The sequence below is a fragment of the Bos grunniens genome, chromosome 17, assembly GCF_055505025.1.
Source record: "Bos grunniens cultivar Pamir isolate PY7600 chromosome 17, Bosgru_T2T1.0, whole genome shotgun sequence".
In the NCBI taxonomy this organism is placed as follows: Eukaryota; Metazoa; Chordata; class Mammalia; order Artiodactyla; family Bovidae; genus Bos; species Bos grunniens.
This window is the reverse complement of record NC_141181.1, coordinates 15,155,174-15,174,660: the sequence shown is the minus strand read 5'-3', so window position 1 is coordinate 15,174,660 and position 19,487 is coordinate 15,155,174. Positions and strand designations below refer to the sequence as shown.

The following is a 19,487-nucleotide window of genomic DNA, read 5'->3' as shown; positions in this document are numbered from 1 at the left end:
TACCTGAAACACCACCACTGTCCTGAGAGGGTGCTTCTGCACTCTTGGTCCACGTTCATCTAACAGCTGAGCCAGGAGGACCAGCAAGGAGAGTTAAATGAGGATTTTTATTCCGGCTGCTCCCTCCCTGCAATGTAACCACTGGCTGGCTGCCTTCCTTAACTGAAGTTCACAGCTCTGATGTGGATACATTCCTTTCTCTAAACTCTATCTGGTTAACCCTTTCTCCCCTTGTTCCTTCAAACCTAGGTGTGATAAGTGCACCTAGCTGTTACCACTCCTGAATTCTGGTTTGCGTGTGTGCTAACTCGCTTCAGTTGTGTCCAACTCTTTGCAACCCCATGGACAGGCTCTTCTCTCCATGGGATTCTCCAGGCACAAATACTGGAGCAGGTTGCCATTTCCTTTTCCAAGGGATCTTCCCGACCCCAGGGATCGAACCTTCATGTCTTTTGTCTCCTATATTGGCAGGCGGGTTCTGTACCAGTAGCACCATCTGGCTACTGGTAAAGAACTCTGCTGTTGCTACTGCTGCTGCTGCTGCTGCTGCTAAGTTGCTTCAGTCGTGTCTGACTCTGTGTGACCCCATAGATGGCAGCCCATCAGGCTGCCTCGTTCCTGGGATTCTCCAGGCAAGAACACTGGAGTGGATTGCCATTTTCTTCTCCAGTGCACGAAAGTGAAAAGTGAAAGTGAAGTCGCTCGGTCGTGTCCGACTCCTAGCGACCCCATGGACTGCAGCCTACCAGGCTCCTCCGTCCATGGGATTTTCCAGGCAAGAGTACTGGAGTGGGGTGCCATTGCCTTCTCCATTGAGCAACATAGCGTTTCCAATTGATCTAAAGGTACGGATTCGTGATGGACAGTAGAGAATAATAAAATTCATAAACATGGGGATGCTGCAAAGGTCATATAGAATATTGCCAAATACTCTCTCAGTCACTGCATCTATAGTTGCTGGATCACTTTCTTGATCACTCCCTTCCTGCTTCCCTCTGACATTCCTGGGTCTGCGTCATGTTGACCTCCCTTCTCCTTGACTTCCTTTCTTGTCCCCTTTTCAGCTATTAGTATTAAAGACATGACCAAATGAAATAATGGGTGTGTCTGAGGATTTACTGATGTGCCTGTTTTATCCTTAGGCAGTGCTTTGCATTTCACAAGATGTCTTGTTTGGCTGCCACCCATTGCAATAAGTTTCGCTCTCTCATCTTCTCACTAGACTAGAGGGATAGTTTAAGATTCCTTAAGTTAACCAGTGGTGTCAAAATAAATTGAGGAAATGCAGGAAGCCAGCTGAATACAAGGAAGCCATAGCTTACAAAGCAAATTATTGCCTTATCCAAAGAAAATGATTATCTAAACATTTGTTCACAAATCTAGTACGGTAAATTGAGGTGAAACCCATTAGGTTTTGATGTGGTCAGGAGTGGTGGCAAATTGGGAAGAAGGCAAGTGAGGATACATGTATAGAAAGAGTATCACTAAACAATACAAAAACATAAGCCAATATTTTGGAAACACTTTATACAGAGGTTTCTAAATTTCCTTTCATCATCAGAGACACACACTTCTGTAAACCTAAGACACCACCATCTTCTCTGCTGCTGCTAAGTCACTTCAGTCGTGTCCGACTCTGTGAGACCCCATAGATGGCAGCCCACCAGGCTCCGCCATCCCTGGGATTTTCCAGGCTCTACTCTCTATTAAAGTTTGATTTAATGAAACACTAGGTACAAACCACAATAAAATGTCATCTTGAACAATACAATAAGATTAAATTCTTTGGAATGCCTACACGAAGGCCCAAGTTCCATATGAAATCTCTCCTATAACAACATTCTGTTTCTGTGTCATAGTGTGCATTTTACATTCCAGTCACTGTAGCACACATGTTGAACCAAAAATAATGTTGGCAGTCAGAAAAGTAGCAAAAACATTGTCAAACACTGTATTTTTCTAGACACAAGTAGCCTCTTTGATTAACAAAATTAAACCTAGAACCTCCAGGGCTAGTATTTGAATAAGGTTCCAGGCATGTAAGGATGCGCAGGTGGACTTCACGTCCCACCTCGATTCTCTCTAGAATCGCTTTCTCCTTTTCTTATTTCCAGTGCCACCACCATGCCGGCTGGGGTAGAGAATATTATTGTTCCCCATTTAATGCTCTAGTCTAAACTACAACTGAAATCACACTGGAACAGTAAAATAAAAATTTTATGAAACTTGAAGATCACAAAAGGGAAATCCACATATAAAGTTAACATTAAACTAGATGTATATGTAATAGCTATAATATTTTGAGAATAATGGAACCATGTATTTTTAATTCCCTATCACTCTCTGAGTCATTGAATCAAGGGCTTTCATTGCTTGAAGGGAAGAGCCCATAATACCTAGAGAAAAAGAATGGCTTAGATTTGAGTGTTAAATCAGATTTGTAAAGTTCATAGTGAGAAATAGTCTTGGAAGTACGGCTTCCTTGAGCAAGAGAACTGCCCCTCCCCAACACGCATACCCCTGGATTTTCAAAACCTTCTCCTGAAACATCAGCAAACGAAATTTGGAAGCTTTTCTACACAGCAGAGCACCATGCAGAGCAGTCAAGATATGTACTAAAGGAAATTCTCATTCAACCGCTAAGCCTCTCTCTGAGGAAAAGGAAGAGAGGGGAGAGGAATGCAGAGTAAATAAATCCATTGGGGCCAAACCGGCTCCTGCAGGAAAGTCCTCGGGTGGAGGGAGAGTGGCTGAAACGTGAAGACAGTTGTGGGGTCTCTCAGAGCCAGAGGCATCTTTGCTTCCCTTGCTGGGCAAGTTGGGAATAAGCCTCTCAGAGAAACAGGTTGCTCTGTGGGCTAGCTCCCAACACGGCCCCACGGCCAAAGCACAGACGTGGCTGAGGGAAGTCGCCTGGAGAATCCCTATATCCCCAGCAATGGGTAGAGGACAAATTAATCAATTAACTTATTTATTTATTTGGCTGTATCAGGTCTTAAGGGTGGCATACAGGCTCAGGAGTTGTAGCTCCAGGGCTTAGTGGCTCCGCAGCTCGTGGCATCTTAGCTCTCCAACCAGGGTGTGAACCATATCCCCTGCACTAAAAGGTGGATTCTCAATGACTGGACCACCAGAGAAGTCCCGAGGATGACTTTGCACACCCCTGAGGAAGAGGGAAAATCACTTCAGGATGTTGACTTGAACTGTTGCCGCAGGGGGAGCAGGTGAAGGGTTCAGTTCAGTTCAGTCGCTCAGTCGTGTCCGACTCTTTGTGACCCCATGGACTACAGCACGCCAGGCCTCCCTGTCTATCACTAACTCCCAGAGCTCACTCAAACTCATGTCCATTGAGCTAGTGATGCCATCCAACCATCTCATCCTCTGTCATCCCCTTCTCCTCCCGCCCTCAATCTTTCCCAGCATCAGGGTCTTTTCCAAAGAGGCAGTTCTTTGCATCAGGTGGCCAAAGTATTGGAGTTTCAGCTTCAGCCATCAGTCCTTCCAATGAATATTCAGGAATGATTTCCTTTAGGATGGACTGGTTGGATCTCCATGCTGTCCCACGGACTCTGAAGAGTCTTCTCCACACCACAGTTCAAAAGCATCAGTTCTCTGGTGCTCAGTTTTCTTTATAGTCCAGCTCTTACATCCATACATGATGACTGGAAAAACTATCACTTTGACTAGATGGGCCTTTTTTGGCAAAGTAACGTCTCTGCTTTTTATTATGCTGTCTAGGTTGGTCATTAGTTTTCTTCCAAGGAGTGTCTTTTAATTTTATGGCTGTAGTCACCATCTGCAGTGATTTTGGAGCCCCCCAAAACAGTCTACCATTGTTTCCATTGTTTCCCTATCTATTCCCCATGAAGTGATGGGACCAGATGCCATGATTTTAGTTTTCTGAACGTTGAGTTTTAAGCCAACTTTTTCACTCTCTTCTTTCACTTTCATCAAGAGGCTCTAGTTCTTCTTCTCTTTCTGCCCTAGGTGTGGTATCATCTGCATATCTGAGGTTATTGATATTTCTCCCAGCAATCTTGATTCCAGCTTGTACTTTATCCAAAGGGTGGTCCCTCTTAAAAATAAAGTGTCCCAAGAGCAGAGGCCCAGGGTAAATGCCTAGGGATGAAACAGGACGCCTGACCATGCCACATAAAGTAGACCACATCAGGAGGACAAGGGAGGAGGCGCTCAGTCAGCAAGAAAGGAGTAATGACTGTGATAACAGTAAGAGGAAGTTCTCCCCCACCCCCACCCCATTAGACACATACAGCAGAGAAACCAGTCTGCTGCCTCCCTGCCCCGAGGATACCCTACCTGCCTGTCTTGGGGAGCAGAAGGGGAAGAATACTGGATAGAAGTAACCTTTTTAAGAAGTTCGATCTTCGAATCAAGTGAAGACTGAAGTGAACTCTGCCTCAAGTGCATATTGGTTTTTCTAAGACAGAAGGTATTGGGAGTGCTTTAGATGGTGGAGGCAAGGAGTGTGCCTTTCCCACCATCAGCAGCACTGGGGGCCCAGGAGAAACTGATCTCAGATACAGGAGACAAACTCTATTGGTTGTACACGCTGATTTGTTGTGACTTAAGTTTCCACCCTGTAAGATAAAGAACACAGCTTAACAATTTTTATCTCACATATTCCAGAAAATGTGGTAATCTCCCCAGAGCATGACTGGCAGTGCTCACCCCCATCCTGGCCTTCCTAGGACCACTGTTCTGTACACCGTCCCATATAACAATTAAGAGCATTGGTTTCAGAGTCAGGAGTGCATGGGTCCAAACTTTGGCTATATTATTCTTCTTTTCAGTTTGTTTATTTTTGGTTGCACCAAGTCTTCATTGCTACGGGTAGGCTTTCTCTAGTTGTAGTGAGTAGGGGCTGCTCTCCTGTTGCAGAGCACAGGCTCTTCGGTCCATGGGCTTCAGTAGTTGTGGCACAGCGGCTTAGTGGCCTTGCAGCATGCGGGGTCTTGGATGAGGTATCAAACCCATGTCTCCTGTACTGGAGGGTGAAGTCTTAACCACTGGGTCGTCCGGAAAGTCCCCTGGCTATACTATTTAACAGCTTTTGGGTCCTTGGTGACCTAAACCTCCGATTTTTCATCTTTGAAATGAAGACAATAATTAGGCTTGCCTCACAGAATTGCTGAGACAGGTAGGTAAAATTATACATGTAAAGAATTTAATAGAATGTGTTTCGTGTAGTAAGAGCTCACCACGTGTATATGTGTGTAGGTGTGCATTTTCCACAAAGAGGCCCAAATATATAACCAAAGTGTGCAAGATTTATACAGCCTTGCACTAAAGGCTCCCCTAATTTCACATCCTCTAGAAGGTGATCTGATGTTACTCTGGCAGTTCCTCGAATAATGAGATGCACTTAGGGAACTCCCTGGTGGTCCAGTGGGCTTACCTGGTGGCTCAGCGTGTAAAGCATCTGCCTGCAATTCGAGAGACCCAGTTCGATCCCTGGGTTGGGAAGATCCCCTGGAGAAGGAAATGGCAACCCGCTCCAGTATTCTTGCCTGGAGAATCCCATGGATGGAGGACCCTGGTGGGCTACAGTTCATGGGGTCGCTAAGAGTGGGACATGACTGAGCAACTTCACTTTCTTTCTTTCTGGTGGTCCAGTGCTTAGGATTCAGCCCTTTCACTGTTGGGGCTCAGTTTGATCCCTAGGCAGGGAACTAAGATCTTGTGAAGCAAGGTGAGGCTGAAAAAAAAAAAAAAAAGCTTAAAAAAAGGGATGCACTCAAGGACTATTGCAGGTTCCCACACTCTGCATCCATGGCTTCTGCGCTATGTGTCTAGGTCAGGGGGAGGCAGAAAAAGCATAAATGTTCAGGTGCTATGTAAGTACCTTCATCACAATAACTAATGAAGGTTCCAACTCACTGAGCAATTTTACTGAGTGTTTCATGCTGTTCTAAGTCCTTCATCTATATGAACTCATAATCTCACAACAACCCTCCTAGATGAAGACTGCTATTCCCATTTTACAGATGGGGAAACTTAGGCAAACAGAAGGTAAATGACTCCAAGGTCATGAGAACTGTAATTTGAAACCAGGTAGTCTAGCTTAATACATCCCGCTCATAACCACTTCACAACTCTGCTTGGGAAATATTTCTTCTCTCTGCCCTGTGGCATCTAGCTCCTGTCTATGCAGCATCCCCACCTCTTCTAGGGTGGCTTCTCACTGATCTCTTCCTTCCTTCTCTTTTCTTTCCCAGCCTTGGCAAATCACCAGCCCTGCCAGCCAATGAGGACGTCACTTCCATGAACAGACCAACTAGTCAAATTCCATTTACTTTCGTTGTCAGGCCTGGGTCTTCTCAGCAATAAGTGCACGTGCTCTAAGACTTGGATTCCCGCTGAGTTCACAGCTGCCCCAGACAGCTGAGCCAGCCAAACATCTCTGAACTCCTGTTGCCGTGGGGATAACTCAAAAATGGATCCAGATGTGCAGATAGATATCTCTTGATCCTGAAGCAGAAGTGTACAGCTCGTCCATGGATGCACAGATGGCTCGGGGCACTAGCTTCAGTTCCTCCCTTCCGGTGGACTGCAGGCAGGTCTGCCGAGCAGCACAGATGGCTCTGGCCACGTCACAATCTGTTTACAAGGCCATCTCTCTGCTCAAGTGGACACCTGGAGCTAAAACAGATTTCCCTCACTGATTCTGAGGAGCCAGAACAGTGCTAGCTGCATATGTGCATTATGCATAGTGTTTGCCTTTTTTATTGCAAATATTTTATATTTATAGTATAAAGGCACTATAGCTTGTGACTTGAGTATTTCCTTATGTGTCATTTTACGGTTTCAGCAGTGATGCCAAGCCAGAATGGTTGTCTTATCTCCTGGGCCTTGCTCTGGCTTTGTTTTCTATGCCCAGGTCATCTGTAGGTAACATTTAAAAAAAAAAAAAATAAGAAAAACTTAAGACTAAAATCTTTGAAAAAAGGGAAACTCAAATTTGGATGGTTTAAACTAAGTACTTGGCTTCCCCAGTAGCTCAGTGGTTAAAAAAAAAAAAAATCCCCCTGTAATGCAGGAGATGTGGGTTAGGAAGATCCCCTGGAGGAGGGCATGGCAACCCACTCCAGTATTCTTGCCTGGAGAATCCCATGGACAGAGGAGCCTGGGGGGCTATAGTCCATGGGGTCACAAAGAGCTGGACACAACTGAAGTGACTGAGCACACAAACTAAGTACTTAGTATGGAAATGAAATATTTTCCTGAATTATCTAATTCCAGAGTCAATTTTTCTCTGAGCTCTAGCTTCAGAGGGATCAACTATTGTCAGAAAATTCTGAGGGGCATAAACTCATTTTTATATTTGAAAAAAATTATCTGGATATATCTAGGCAGTAAGGAAAATGCAATTCTCCATTTTCCATTGGTGACTATACTTATGGTTAGCTACCCAGGAAACATGTGTTATCCTCATAAACAGCATTTATGTCCATGTAAAAGACTAAGTTTTCCTATGTATAAAAAGTGCTTTAAAAACTGACTATAAATTCATTTTATGCTTTAATTTTTGAGACAAGGTAATTTCAAAGAATAATTCTATTAACTATAAGTAGTAAGATGTTATGAATATTTCTATATTCCCCTAAGTGGCTTTTAATCCTCACTTCAGTGTTATGATTTTCATTACCAATAAAAATTAAATGTACATATTAAGTATCTAACGTATAATTATGATTTAAATAAACTACAAAATTTTTATTATCGTGTTCTAAATTCAACTAAAAATCAAAATAGTTTGAATAGTTAAATGCAGACCTAAGGACAATATTTGTCCCCTATTAAAATATGCATTTATAGCAAATAAGTTAAACCATCTAGGAAAAAGACCACATCTCAGATATCTTTTTTAGAAAACTCTCAATAAACTTCAGAGCAGGAAGAAGATCTGTGAGGAGAGAGAAAACTGTGATGTGTAGGCATCTTGGCAGTAGCCAACTGAGACAGTGTCGACAGGGACAAGAGAGCTAGAAAGAGGACAGAACCCTGAGACACCAACATTTGAAAGGCTGGAGCGAGGCAGGGAGTCCATGAAACAGACTGATGAGAACTCTTTGGAGCTTTATAGGGAACATCAAGAAACAATGGTGCCATAAGGGAATGAAAATGGCTGAGGAAATAGGGACAAGGACACAGGATGACTGAAGAGGGTTTTTATGGTGTTTAAAAGACAGAGCAGGCAGGGTGTGGGCCTTCATGTCATGCATGCATGGATGGATGGCTAAGCAAGAAGCTCTGTTGCCCTGTGCTGTGCTGATGGTTGTTGTGAAATTAGCATATATTAGCATAGTGGGCGGTGCTTGGCCAAAGATGCGCCCTCTTTTCTGTATCAGCACAGCAGGTAATAAATGCCAACAGCAATAGTAATAACGCACATGACTTTGGCCCCTGTCATTCCTCAAGCATCTGTACTTGCTTAGGAGTGGCTTCTGCAGCACCCGGTCAGTGAACCTCCTCAGAGGCTACTACACTGGGCCCCACAAGCCACCATTGGGGTCACCTGTTGCCACAAGGATCCTTTTACGCTTAGTCAGGAAATGAGAACTTCCGTTACTTCTCCAAGCACAGCTCAGTCAAGCTGTAAGTCCCCATGATGATTCACAAAGAGTAGGGAGAAAACCATGAGCCCAATCCAGAGATTAATGCATAACTTATTTCCTGATGTGGCTTCCCCTGGGGTTCACAAGACCATCTTGTGTTTAGAATCTCTCTCAGGATTTCTCACTGTCTCCATGTGGCAGAGGCACCTTGTGTGTCCAAGCTGTGGAATCCAGACCCAAAGTTCGCAGAACCAGAATGAGGAAGAGTCAGACCCGCCCTCTAGTCCATGGTTCACTTTCCCAGGAAAATCTCTGCTGTCCTTTGCAAAGATGGCTGTCCTCCAGTAACCTTTTTCTAGAATGTAGGAACCTAGTCTTCTACCAAGAGCTCATGTATACTCAGGGCAAGGCCCCCCAGAATGGTATGTCGCAGACAAAGCGGTGCAAAGCGTAGAGGGGAGCATTTCTTCCTGGCACCCCAGGCAGAATGCATAAGGATCTGGGCAGACAGAAGCCCCTCAGCCCTCACATCTCTCTGGGGACACTCTTTACTGACTCTCCTCTGGCCTGAGTTTGGGACCGGGATGTGGGTGAGGCATCCTCTGCCAAACCTTGTTAGGAGGCCTGGGCACAGCCAGCCCTTTCGCTCCCCTTCCCCAGCCACCTGGTTCATGCTGGCATCTTCAGCCTTTTTCCAGGGACTCATTTACCTTGATCTGTTCAAGGGGTCTGTGACTTATCTCTACAGTCCCCATGAAGTTTCCCAGTCCATCCAAGGAAATGGCCATTTCTTTAGCCAAGGCTAAATTGGGGATATTTCCATTTTATAGGTACCTAAGAAGAGCCTTAGGAGCTCTTGTCTTTAGGTGTTGAGCACTTCCCTTCCAGACTGGGATGGAAGCTGAGGGTCCACCCTGAGCAATGCTGAGCTGTAATCAGTGGCCAAAGTTCCACAAGGAGTATTATGGAGCTTCTTACTCTTGCTATCAAGTATGATCTGAATTATTCTTTTAAGCTATTCAATTGGTCTTGTTAGGGTGAAGGAACTTGAAGTCCATGTATGAGTGGGAAAGAACTTAGAATCTGGCTTCTGAAAGTCCAGGTGCAAGCATCGACTTTCCTTGAATTCAATGGCCATGGGCAAGTCTCTTAGTCCCTTTGAGTTTCAGTCCTCATATATGAAAATTGAGGGTTATAATAAACTATCTTGAATGTTCTTTCAAATGATAAAATTCCAAATTTTTCATAATTATTCTCTGCAGTATCTAAAGACCTAAAATGAAGATAAAATAATTATCCAAAGACTTCTGCCATGTGAATAGCTATGTAAGATAGCTAAGGAAAAAATTAGTTCAATCTTATTTGAGGTTAAGAATAGCTTATACCTTAAATTAGGCACTTTAAAAAAAATAGAATAGAAGCTCTTTGTTAAAAATTATCCATTTGGGGGAAATAGAATTCATTTTATAAGTCTGGCAGAAATATATGCTGATGGAGTTAAGGATGTTAAGAAAGTCGAAACATCTTGCAGCTTTACAACTCATTAAAGTACTTACTAGACCATAGAGTACAGCATCTGAGAAGCAAATAGGGCTCTGAACATTGTTTTCTTAATTAAAATTCTCTATTTAATCCACTTGAAATATATAGTGAAAAAAGAAATAAAAAGAAAATTCAAAGCAGAACTATCTTTGGGAAATATTACTCTAAGTACTGGCTATTTGTTTTTCAACTTGTAGGGAGTTTAAGTTGTATAATCATGATGTAGTTAAAAACATAATGAAGAATGGGCATGGGGAGTTTTATAGAGTTTGAAGATTGGTTTTCATGCACCACGCTTTTTTGTTATTTAAACTTTGTTACTGTCATCATTTTTCTAGCTGTTGAGTTTAACCTTTGTACACCACGGCTGCAGGCCCATCAAGCGTGTTCACAAATAAATGAAAAATGTTACTGGACCCAATGATCCAGAGGGTGTGTCATTACACAGGGAAGTTTGCCTGAAATGAGGCCTGTTTATTTGTTCATGCCTTCTTAAGCCAAGCATAAACAGCCCAATTTATAAACCACTGTGATTTCAGTTATAGGACTCCTAATCACCACCACTCCCCCCACTGCCAAAATCATTTAAAAAAATGAATCTACAGTCAGATAAAGTAGAGAATTAAATCATTTGAATAATCACAGAATCTGAGGACTGGATGTACCTTAAGGTCTTCTAGATTAATTCTTCCCATTTAAGCCTTAAAATAAGAATCATCTGTAATCTTATTCTAAAATTGAAGTATAGTTGATCTACAATATTAGTTTCAGGTGTGCAACATAATGACTTGATATTTTTACAGACTACACTTCCCATAAAGTAATAAAATATTGGTTATATTCCCTGTGCTGTGTATCACACCCTTGTATCCAATTTATTTTATAACTAGTAGTTTGTACCTATAATCCCTTCACCTAACTTGCCTCTCCATCTACCCCTCTCCCCAGTGGTAACCACTAGTTTGCTTTCTGTATCTGTGGGTCTGTTTCTATTTGGTTATATTCATTCATTTTAATTTTTAGATTCAACATATAAGTGAAAACATACAGTATCTGTCTTTCTCTGACTTATTTCACTAAGCATAATACCCTCCAGGTCCATCCATGTTGTTGCAAATGGCAAAATTTCTTTTTTTTATGGCTGAGAAATATTACATTATAATATATATATATATGTATGCATACAAAAATATACACATCTTCATTCATTTGCTGATAAACACTTAGGTAGCTTCTATATCTTGGCTATTGCAAATAATGCCACTATCAACATTGGGGTGCATATATCTTTTCAAATTAGCACTTTTGTTTTCTTTGGATACATAACTGATTATGAGAAGAATACTTCAATAGGCACTTTTCCAAATAAGACACATTGTGGTCAACAGGCATATTGAAAAGATGCTCAATATCACTAATCATCCAGAGAAATGCAAATCAAAACCATGAAATATCACCTCATACCTGTTAAAATAGCTGTCATCAAAAAGACAGTAAATAAGTGAGGTGAGGAGGTGGAAAAAAGGGAACCCTAGGACTGGGAATATAAATTGGTACAGCCTCTACAGAAAATAGTATGAAAGTTCCTCCAAAAATTAAAAATAGAACTATTATAGGATCCCAGAATCACCTGGAATATCTTATTAAAATTTTCTAAATTAAAAAGTGGAAAAAGATTATTGGGTCCCAACCGTGCACACCTGAAATAGAATCCCCAGTGAGAAAAGCCTTGACTAAATAATTACAAATGTTCTCAGGTAGTACCTGATCGGGTCCAAATTTCCATCTGAAATTTGAATTCCAGTCTTATGGTTCTTAATACTTTACCTACGTGAGAATCACCTGAGGAGTTGTCTTGTTTTGTTTTCAATATGGAATCCAATACTTCCACAGGCGTACTTCCAAAATGTGAACTTGTAATCTGTTTGCTCTTGTTCTCTTTTTTTTTTTTTGTAGTTTTGTTATTTATTAATGTTTTTATATGAGGCTGCTGCCCAGGCTGGTTTAGGAAGTCCTTAGCTTTCCTTTGTCTGACAGAGCTTTTCCTATACTTGCCTGAACACCTCCAAGCTGGGAGCCCAAACCATTTCCACCTAAAGTAATTACAAACATTGTTATTTTCTCTACCTAGGAAAACTGAGTCTAGTCAAGGCTATGGTTTTTCCAGTGGTCATGTATGGATGTGAGAGTTGGACTGTGAAGAAAGCAGAGCACTGAAGAATTGATGCTTTTGAGCTGTGGTGTTGGAGAAGACTCTTTAGAGTCCCTTGGACTGTAAGGAGATCCAACCAGTCCATCCTAAAGGAGATCAGTCCTGGGTGTTCATTGGAAGGACTGATGCTAAAGCTGAAACTCCAATATTTTGGCCACCTGATGCAAAGAGTTGACTCATTGGAAAAGACCCTGATGCCGGGAAGGATTGAGGGCAGGAGGAGAAGGGGATGACAGAGGATGAGATGGCTGGATGGCATCACCGACGCGATGGACATGAGTCTGAGTAAACTCCGGGAGTTGGTGATGGACAGGGAGGACTGGCGTGCTGTGATTAATGGGGTTGCAAAGAGTTGGACACGACTGAGTGACTGGACTGAACTGAGGAAAACTTATATTTTTTTCTACTGCCTTTTATACACAGACTGTAAGAGCACACCCAGTCTATAAAAGGGAGTAGATCTTTTGATTCCTGTTATCAATATATTGACAATGAGTTGGATGAAAGTTTTTGTGCCATGACAACATTCTCACCAGTGCAAGATGGGAGGGATGGAAAGGGGAGGAGAGAAACTTAGCCAAAACCTGTTATTTTGCAGCATGAGCACAAAACAGTGAGTTCACTAGCTAAACTGTTAATGCTAACTGATTAAACCCATCAGAAATATGACATTATACATTTTGAATACTGGAAAGCTCAGCTATGTAGGAATCACTTTAAAGAAAATTACTGTTCACTTAATGAGCCCATTTCTTATTCTAAATCGACGTTTTGAGCCTTACTAATATTATGGGAAATCATTAGAAATATACTAGACTGAATTTTTTACATTTTTTTACCACAAGCATATATCTTTGGGGCTTACTGTGTACAGGCACTGTTCTTGACACTGGGGATACAGCAGAAAACAAGACCATTCAAAGACTGTACCCCCTGGAACTTCTCCATGGTAGGGGCTAAGAAGGACATGAGCTATAAAGAAATACGCATATTGTATCTGGCAAAGATAAGGCTGTGAAGAAAATAAATCAAGAGAAGCAGATAGCAAATGACTTTAAGCCGTATATGGAATACAGTGCTCAGCCCATCACCATTAGCTGGTATTCATTAGTATAATTTATGAATGTGCATCTTCTTCCTTCGTATATGATTATGATGATGCTGGAAATGTTACTTTCCATATTTATGGATATGGCTTTAAAAAAAAAAAACTGCAAATGGCTCTAAACAGAGACGCTTAGCTGGTCGAGCCCTGCCTTCGGACTCCAGGCACCAATACAGGGGCTATCACTGTCTGCTGATGTTCCTAGCTTCAGCGGCTGCTCAGTACCTTCAATCACAATGAGCCCATCGCCGCGTACCCTGTCTGTCCACAGACAGTACCCCTCACGCATCGCCAGCAGCAGCTCCCTTGGTGTCACCTACAAGTGCTGCGGGCTTCTCGGGGAGTGACTGGCTGGAGGTTTCTGCTTGGGTCTTGCTGTAGAGCAGCTGCTCCACTTCCGCCAGTCATCCATCCTGAACCAGGGTGCAGCTGAGCAGAGCAGTGCACACAGCTTCTTCCGTGTTTGCCGACTGGCTGCTTTCCAGGGCAGCTGGGAAGGGCTAGTGGGACGCAGTGCTGCTCTGCATTTATACAGTGATTATCATCCTCACAGCATAACCACAGGCTGATCAAACAGTATGTCCACACTAATGGGACAATTTCACTACCTCTCCCTACCTCTTTTTGAAGAGGGAAACAGGGAAAAGTGAGTCACAAATAGCCATTAGAAATGACCAGCTTATAAAAACAAAGAATTAGCAAGCTTAAATTGTCTTTTACAGCATTAGTGCATGTGTAGACAAAGACAGGGAGCCAAAGAGGCCTGGCCAAGGATGCCTGGCATTTTCACCAAATGGGTGAGGAATAGCCACCATACGCTACATACACAAACCACATCTCTTATTTTCATGGTTTATTTAGGTCCAAAGCTCTTTTGTATATATTATGTCTTTGTATGTTCACTGAGTTTTCATTGTAAATATTTTTCAAATGAACCATACAAATTAACTTTTCGTAAAATGACATTTTAAAATATGTTTAGAGAGCTTCACTTTATGACTCCAAAATGGACTATGTTTGCAGTTAACTCACATCATCCATGTCCATGGATGGAAACAATGGAATATATTGTGGATAACCCCAAATAATCCAAAAGCTAGTTATACCACAGAATTCAATTACTTGCATAACTAATGTATCAAATGTTTTGTCCCACGCATTCACCACAGAATCTTACTGCCCCACTGATTAGTACCACCCTTGCCCCAACCTCCATGGCACCACTCAGGGTCCTTCTGCTACCTGTTGGTTAATTCCTTTTCTTCCTCTCTCCCTCTAAAGAAGCACATGTCCTAAGATTCAGGATGCCATGCTTTGTCCATCTTTCTATCCATTCACCCACCCCCCCAAATCTCATCCACCTTTACACCTTTACATTTTCAACTTTCACCTCTTTGTGGATGACTCTCAAACCTTTATCTTCCACCTTAAGATGAGCATACACAAATCCCATCTGAATTGTCCCATAAAGGGTATTAGAACATCTGACAATTCATTTGGAAGAAAAATTTTTTAAATGTAGATTCTATCTTCACACCATATACAAAATTCAACTCTAGATGAATCAAACAGATAAACATTCTTAAAAGACCTTTTGAAAAAAAGGAAAAAGTAGTCATAAAGTTTGTGTGTGTGTGTATATATATATATATAATATACATATTTATTATTATTTACATTGTGTGGTTTAGTTGCTAAGTCGTGTCTGACTCTTTGTGATCCCACGGACTGCATCACACCAGCTTCCCTGTCCTTCATGGTCTTTTGGAGTTTGCTCAAACTCCTGTCCATTGAGTTGGTGATGCTACCTAACTATCTCATCTTCTGCTGCCTGCTTCTTTGGTCTTCAGTCTTTCCCAGCATCAAAGTCTTTTCTGAATGTGTCGGCTCTTCACATCAGACTAAAATATTATTATTATTTACAATGTAATATAAACATAAATATATATTTACAAACTGAAGCTCTGATGATGTCTTCCGAGATGCACTAGAAGCACAAATTTACCCAGTGAAAACCAGAGATACAATCTAGTGCATCACAGGTACATGTGCAGGGACTTCTGGAAACTTCATGTTAATGTGTCACATTTGCAAATTTGTGGTGCATTGAACTATGTAACACTAATAAAGAACAGCATGTTGAATATATCATGAATGCCACTGAACAAATTTATCGTAACCCAATATCAATAAGCCATTTATTATGCATATTTACTTAAGCTTCTAGAATTTCCAGGTCATCTTGTTTAAGGAAAATGAATATGATTATTTTGTTTAAAATCATGAGATAAGGGAGGCCTTTCTACATGTGTACTAGAATTCAGAAAGGAAATATTTTTAATGTGTTTTTAAAAGGCCCCCAAAGACCCCAAAATGTTTTCAAAGATTATCTTTATGAGTGTGAAATTTTTATGGTTTGATAATTTCTGAATTGTCAAGTTTTTTAATAACAGGTATATTTTCATAGATTATTTGCATAAATTTTAAAATAAAAATGAAAGGCACTGTACAGTACTTACCTAAGCCACTAATAATCAAAGTATTTACTGGATTGATAAATTCTACCAACATACTTTTTAAAACTGCTGATAAAAATACAAAATATCACATATCTTCAACCAAGCAAGAATCAACATGCAGAGAAAAATTAGTTTCTCTCCCTGAGTTATCCTCAAGTTAGCCAACTCTAGAAGTCTTTGGCACCCCACTCCAGTACTCTTGCCTGGAAAATCCCATGGGTGGAGGAGCCTGGTAGGCTGCAGTCCATGGGGTCACAGGGAATCAGACACGACTGAGCAACTTCACTTTCACTTTTCACTTTCATGCATTGGAGAAGGAAATGGCAACCCACTCCAGTGTTCTTGCCTGGAGAATCCCAGGGACGGGGGAGCCTGGTGGGCTGACGTCTGTGGGGTCGCACAGAGTCGGACACGACTGAAGTGACTTAGCAGTAGCAGTAGTAGTAGAAGTCTATATAAAATGACAGAAATACAGCTATTTTGGTTAGAAATGTCAGAAACAATGAGAGTGTGTTATTCACTCAGTCGTGTCCAACTCTTTGCAACCCCATGGACTGTAGCCCACCAGGCTCCACTGTCCATGGAATTCTCCAGGAAAGAATACTGAGTGGGTTGCCATTCCCTTCTCCAGGGGATCTTCTCAACCCAGAGATCAAACCCTATCTCGTGCATTGCAAGAGGACTCTTTACTGTCTGAGCCACCAGGGAAGCCCAATGAGAAGTGATTCCAAAAAATAATGGAAAAATAAATTACAGATTAAAATAGTTGTTTCCCAAATTTTTTCCCTTAGAATACTATCACTTCCGAATACAAATCTTCTATAGGGGAAACAAACTGCTTCATCATCCAAAAAGTTGGGAAGAAATCTAGGCTAAGAACAAACATGTTTCATAACTTGCAGTCTTCCTGAAGCCCTTAACATATGTTCATGCAGGTGGTGACTCTCTAACAGAGGGAGACAGGATCCGATGCATCCCACACTGACGTGATCGCAAATCCTTTTTTCCATGATAGCTATTAACAGCTCATGCTGTGCAAAATGCTTATCAACATGTCAAGGAGGTTTCTAAATTTAAAATAGTTGGTTCCAAAAATAGAAATTGCAAATTGTACCCCAGGTTTCTTAGTTAACCAAATAAATCTAGACCATAGATAGACTGCACCGTATGTTTCCTTAGACTAAATGGCAGCAGAAAGTTTTAGAAATTCTTGGGGAAAAACAGCCTATGTATTCATCCTGACCTCTCTTCCAGGTGTTTGGATCATACTTTGTTTACCTCAGCTGTATCTGGGCTTGGGGAGTATCCCTATTAGTCCTCTTTTATAATTTGTAATTAAAATGTCTATAATGTTATAAATGATTAATAAAGTTGTCCTCTTATATTTAAAAGCTTCAGATCAATAGCTTTTGCTTTCAGAACTTGTATCTTCTGGATGTAATTATACTAAAACACTGCATACCAAAAAGTATGTAGCAAAACTCCCATAATTCAAATTATTTAGACTAATGATTAGTGTTTATATTCACAACTCAAATTAAGCCTAATAAATGCTTTCTACAGTTATATTTAAGAAGCATAACATGGGTGGAGTAGAAGGACATGCGCTCATCTTCTCCTGAGAGAAATCGCAACTCGCTGCTGAACAACCATCAACAGGGGAATGTTGGATCCCACCCAAAAAAAGATATCCCATGTCGGAGGGCAAAGGAGAAGCCCCAATAAAATGGTAGGAGGGGCGAAATTATGTTTAGAATCAAACCCCATACCCACCACAGAGATGGTCAGAGGGCTCAAACAAAACTTTGTGTGCACCAGGACCCAGGGACCCCACAAATATTGAGCCAGACGTGCCTTTGAGTATTTGAGTGTCTCCTGCAGAGGCATGGATCAGCAGTGGCCTGCTGCGGGGACAGGGGCTCTGGCTGCAGCAGACTTGGGAAGCACGCCATGTAGTATAAGTCCTCTTGGAAGAGGTCACCATTAGCCCCACCATGGAGCCACTGGCCCCACCATAGAGCCACTGAGCAGATGACCAACAAACTGGAGAACAATTATACCAAAGAAGTCCTCACACTGTTATGAAAACTCTGCAACCCACAACAGATTTCTCGACCTGGGGATCCGGCAAAGGACTGAGAAACGCCAGGGAATTTGACTTTGGAGGCCAATGGGATTTGATTACAGAACTTCCACAGGACTGGGAAACAGACTCTTGGAGGACACAAACAAAACCTTTTGTGTACCAGGAGCCAGGAGAAAGGAGCAGCATCCCCACAAGGGACTGAGCCAGACTTGCCCGTGAGCGTCCAGGAGTCATCCTGGTGGAGGCATGGATCAAAGTGGCCTGTGGCTGGGCCTGGGGCGCTGACTACAACAGTGATGGCGTAAGTCCTTCTGAAGGAGGTTTACCACCATACCATGGTTTGGCCTCAGGCCAAACAACAGGAAGAGAACACAGCCCCACCCATCAACAGGAAATTAGATTAAAGATTTACTGAGCATTGGACTGCAAGGAGATTCAACCAGTTCACCCTAAAGGAAATCAGTTCTGAATACTCATTGGAAGGACTGATACTGAAGCTGAAACTCCAATATTTTGGCCACCTGATGCAAAGAACTGACTCATTTGAAAAGACCCTGATGCTGGGAAAGATTGAAGGCAGGAGAAGAAGGGGACGGCAGAGGATGAGATGGCTGGATGGCATCACCGACTCAGTGGACATGAGTTTGAGCAAGCTCAAGTTGGTGACGGACAGGGAAGCCTGGCGTGCTGCAGTCCATGGGGTCACAAAGAGTCAGACAGAACTGAGCGACTGAACTGAACTGAGCATGGCCCTACCCACTGGAACCAGATTACCAAGAACCAGATTACCCCACAGCCAGTCCCTCCCATCAGGAGGCTTCCACAAGCCTCTTCTCCTTATCCATCAGAGGGCAGACAGAATAAAAACCACAATCACAGAAAACTAACTAAACTGATCACACGGATCACAGCCTTGAATAACTCAATGAAACTGCGAGCCATGCCGTGTAAGGCCACCTGAGACAGATGGGTCATGGTGGAGAGTTTTGACAAAACATGGCACACTGGAGAGGGGAATGGCAAACCACTTCAGTATTCTTGCCTTGAGAACCCCATGAAGAGTATGAAAAGACAAAAAGATAGGACACTGAGAGATGACTCCCCAGATCTGTAGGTATCCAATATGCTATTGGAGAAGAAAGAGAAATAGCTCCAGAAAAAATGAAGAGATGGAGCCAGGGAGAAAACAATGCCCAGTTGTGAATGGGACTGTGATGAAAGTCAAGTGTGATGCTGTGAAGAACAATACTGCATAAGAACCTGGAATGTTAGGTCCATGAATCAAGGTAAATTGGAAGTGGTCAAACAGGAGATGGCAAGAGTGATCATCGACATTTTAGGAATCAGTGAACTCAAACGGATCAGAATGGGCAAACTGAATTCAGATGACCATTATATCTATCTAATATCTAATAATATATCTACTATTGTTGGCAAGAAACCCTTA

The 19,487-nt window shown here is 42.1% G+C and overlaps 1 protein-coding gene across 1 annotated transcript in view; it reads right to left on the bottom strand.

Annotated features, from left to right (window-relative positions):
• Positions 1 to 19,487, bottom strand: part of LOC147355054 (uncharacterized) — a 258,489-nt gene that overhangs the window by 56,431 nt on the left and 182,571 nt on the right. The window lies entirely within an intron of this gene.